At 42.0% G+C, this 3,727-nt stretch overlaps 2 non-coding genes and 8 pseudogenes across 2 annotated transcripts; all 10 read left to right on the forward strand.

The window, feature by feature from the left end:
* Positions 1-131: 131 nt before the first annotated feature.
* On the forward strand, positions 132-250 carry LOC116358681 (uncharacterized; annotated as a pseudogene).
* A 242-nt stretch (positions 251-492) lies between these two features.
* On the forward strand, positions 493-611 carry LOC116358679 (uncharacterized; annotated as a pseudogene).
* Positions 612-852: 241 nt separating this feature from the next.
* Positions 853-971, forward strand: LOC116358689 (uncharacterized; annotated as a pseudogene).
* Positions 972-1,213: 242 nt separating this feature from the next.
* Positions 1,214-1,332, forward strand: LOC116358716 (5S ribosomal RNA). The gene has a single exon (XR_004206480.1). It is a non-coding gene; the product is annotated as a 5S ribosomal RNA (ribosomal RNA).
* A 242-nt stretch (positions 1,333-1,574) lies between these two features.
* LOC116358688 (uncharacterized) lies at positions 1,575-1,693 on the forward strand (annotated as a pseudogene).
* A 242-nt stretch (positions 1,694-1,935) lies between these two features.
* Positions 1,936-2,054, forward strand: LOC116358697 (uncharacterized; annotated as a pseudogene).
* A 240-nt stretch (positions 2,055-2,294) lies between these two features.
* LOC116358687 (uncharacterized) lies at positions 2,295-2,412 on the forward strand (annotated as a pseudogene).
* Positions 2,413-2,658: 246 nt separating this feature from the next.
* LOC116358691 (uncharacterized) lies at positions 2,659-2,777 on the forward strand (annotated as a pseudogene).
* A 240-nt stretch (positions 2,778-3,017) lies between these two features.
* On the forward strand, positions 3,018-3,136 carry LOC116358696 (5S ribosomal RNA). The gene has a single exon (XR_004206463.1). It is a non-coding gene; the product is annotated as a 5S ribosomal RNA (ribosomal RNA).
* A 241-nt stretch (positions 3,137-3,377) lies between these two features.
* On the forward strand, positions 3,378-3,495 carry LOC116358683 (uncharacterized; annotated as a pseudogene).
* Positions 3,496-3,727: the final 232 nt, after the last annotated feature.

Here is a 3,727-nt window from a genome sequence, read left to right on the forward strand (position 1 = left end):
TATTTCTACAGTATATGCAATTTCTTCCACTTTTTGAGTGACACAAAGATGCTTATCTAAATGGTGAAAATGCAACAGCTGTTAATCAGACTCACTTTCACTTAACATAGTGCACCAAGAGATAGTTTCTCGCTTACGACCACACCGGCCTGAGTACGCCTGATCTTGTCTGATCTCGAAAGCTAAGCAGGGTCGGGCCTGGTTAGTACTTGGATGGGAGACCGCCTGGGAATACCAGGTGCTGTAAGCTTTTTGTCAACTCTTTGTCCGTTTTTTCCCACAAGGCTTAAATATGTGCCCTTGCTTTGAAATAACTAAGCAAGGTTAGTTTGTATTTCATCCAACAATCTGTCCTACAAATTATGGCTACAGTATATGCAATTTCTTCCACTTTTTGAGTGACACAAAGATGCTTATCTAAATGGTGAAAATGCAACAGCTGTTAATCAGACTCACTTTCACTTAACATAGTGCACCAAGAGATAGTTTCTCGCTTACGACCACACCGCCCTGAGTACTCCTGATCTCGTCTGATCTCGGAAGCTAAGCAGGGTCGTGCCTGGTTAGTACTTGGAAGGGAGACCGCCTGGGAATACTAGGTGCTGTAAGCTTTTGTCAACTCTTTGTCAGTTTTTTCCCACAAGGCTTAAATATGTGCCCTTGCTTTGAAATAACTAAGCAAGGTTAGTTTGTATTTCATCCAACAATCTGTGCTACAAATTATTTCTACAGTATATGCAATTTCTTCCACTTTTTGAGTGACACAAAGATGCTTATCTAAATGGTGAAAATGCAACAGCTGTTAATCAGACTCACTTTCACTTAACATAGTGCACCAAGAGATAGTTTCTCGCTTATGACCAAACCGGCCTGAGTACCCCTGATCTCGTCTGATCTCGGAAGCTAAGCAGGGGCGGCCCTGGTTAGTACTTGGATGGTAGACCGCCTGGGAATACCAGGTGCTGTAAGCTTTTTGTCAACTCTTTGTCCGTTTTTTCCCACAAGGCTGAAATATGTGCCCTTGCTTTGAAATAAGTAAGCAAGGTTAGTTTGTATTTCATCCAACAATCTGTGCTACAAATTATTTCTACAGTACATGCAATTTCTTCCACTTTTTGAGTGACACAAAGATGCTTATCTAAATGGTGAAAATGCAACAGCTGTTAATCAGACTCACTTTCACTTAACATAGTGCACCAAGAGATAGTTTCTCGCTTACGACCACACCAGCCTGAGTACGCCTGATCTCGTCTGATCTCGGAAGCTAAGCAGGGTCGGTCCTGGTTAGTACTTGGATGGGAGACCGCCTGGGAATACCAGGTGCTGTAAGCTTTTTGTCAACTCTTTGTCCGTTTTTTTCCCACAAGGCTGAAATATGTGCCCTTGCTTTGAAATAACTAAGCAAGGTTAGTTTGTATTTCATCCAACAATCTGTGCTACAAATTATTTCTACAGTATATGCAATTTCTTCCACTTTTGAGTGACACAAAGATGCTTATCTAAATGGTGAAAATGCAACAGCTGTTAATCAGACTCACTTTCACTTAACATAGTGTACCAAGAGATAGTTTCTCGCTTACGACCACACCGGCCTGAGTACGCCTGATCTTGTCTGATCTCGAAAGCTAAGCAGGGTCGGGCCTGGTTAGTACTTGGATGGGAGACCGCCTGGGAATACCAGTTGCTGTAAGCTTTTTGTCAACTATTTGTCCGTTTTTTCCAACAAGGCTGAAATATGTGCCCTTGCTTGAAATAAGTAAGCAAGGTTAGTTTGTATTTCATCCAACAATCTGTGCTACAAATTATTTCTACAGTATATGCAATTTCTTCCACTTTTTGAGTGACACAAAGATGCTATCTAAATGGTGAAAATGCAACAGCTGTTAATCAGACTCACTAACTCTTAACATAGTGCACCAAGAGATAGTTCTTCTCGCTTATGACCAAACCGGCCTGAGTACCCTGATCTCGTCTGATCTCGGAAGCTAAGCAGGGTCGGCCCTGGTTATGTACTTGGATGGTAGACCGCCTGGGAATACCAGGTGCTGTAAGCTTTTTGTCAACTCTTTGTCCGTTTTTTCCCACAAGGCTGAAATATGTGCCCTTGCTTGAAATAAGTAAGCAAGGTTAGTTTGTATTTCATCCAACAATCTGTGCTACAAATTATTTCTACAGTACATGCAATTTCTTCCACTTTTGAGTGACACAAAGATGCTTATCTAAATGGTGAAAAGCAACAGCTGTTAATCAGACTCACTTTCACTTAAACATAGTGCACCACGAGATAGTTTCTCGCTTACGACCACACCAGCTGAGTACGCCTGATCTCGTCTGATCTCGGAAGCTAAGCAGGGTCGGTCCTGGTTAGTACTTGGATGGGAGACCGCCTGGGAATACCAGGTGCTGTAAGCTTTTTGTCAACTCTTTGTCCGTTTTTTCCCCACAAGGCTGAAATATGTGCCCTTGCTTTGAAATAACTAAGGCAGGTTAGTTTGTATTTCATCCAACAATCTGTGCTACAAATTATTTCTACAGTATATGCAATTTCTTCCACTTTTTGAGTGACACAAAAGATGCTTATCTAAATGGTGAAAATGCAACGCAGCTGTTAATCAGACTCACTTTCACTTAACATAGTGCACCAAGAGATAGTTTCTCGCTTACGACCACACCGGCCTGAGTACGCCTGATCTTGTCTGATCTAGAAAGCTAAGCAGGGTCGGGCCTGGTTAGTACTTGGATGGGAGACCGCCTGGGAATACCAGGTGCTGTAAGCTTTTGTCAACTCTTTGTCCGTTTTTTTCCCACAGGCTTAAATATGTGCCCTTGCTTTGAAATAACTAAGCAAGGTTAGTTTGTATTTCATCCAACAATCTGTCTACAAATTATGGCTACAGTATATGCAATTTCTTCCACTTTTTGAGTGACACAAAGATGCTTATCTAAATGGTGAAAATGCAACAGCTGTTAATCAGACTCACTTTCACTTAACATAGTGCACCAAGAGATAGTTTCTCGCTTACGACCACACCGGCCTGAGTACGCCTGATCTCGTCTGATCTCGGAAGCTAAGCAGGGTCGGGCCTGGTTAGTACTTGGATGGGAGACCGCCTGGGAATACCAGGTGCTGTAAGCTTTTCGTCAACTCTTTGTCCGTTTTTTCCCACAAGGCTGAAATATGTGCCCTTGCTTTGAAATAAGTAAGCAAGGTTAGTTTGTATTTCATCCAACAATCTGTGCTACAATTATTTCTACAGTATATGCAATTTCTTCCACTTTTTGAGTGACACAAAGATGCTTATCTAAATGGTGAAAATGCAACAGCTGTTAATCAGACTCACTTTCACTTAACATAGTGCACCAAGAGATAGTTTCTCGCTTACGACCACACCGGCCTGAGTACGCCTGATCTCGTCTGATCTCGGAAGCTAAGCAGGGTCGGCCTGGTTAGTACTTGGATGGGAGACCGCCTGGGAATACCAGGTGCTGTAAGCTTTTTGTCAACTCTTTGTCCGTTTTTTCCCACAAGGCTGAAATATGTGCCCTTGCTTTGAAATAAGTAAGCAAGGTTAGTTTGTATTTCATCCAACAATCTGTGCTACAAATTATTTCTACAGTATATGCAATTTCTTCCACTTTTTTGAGTGACACAAAGATGCTTATCTAAATGGTGAAAATGCAAAACAGCGTTAATGCAGACTCACTTTCAGTTAACATTGCACCAAGG

This window comes from Oncorhynchus kisutch, linkage group LG30 (genome assembly GCF_002021735.2).
Source record: "Oncorhynchus kisutch isolate 150728-3 linkage group LG30, Okis_V2, whole genome shotgun sequence".
Taxonomy (NCBI): Eukaryota; Metazoa; Chordata; class Actinopteri; order Salmoniformes; family Salmonidae; genus Oncorhynchus; species Oncorhynchus kisutch.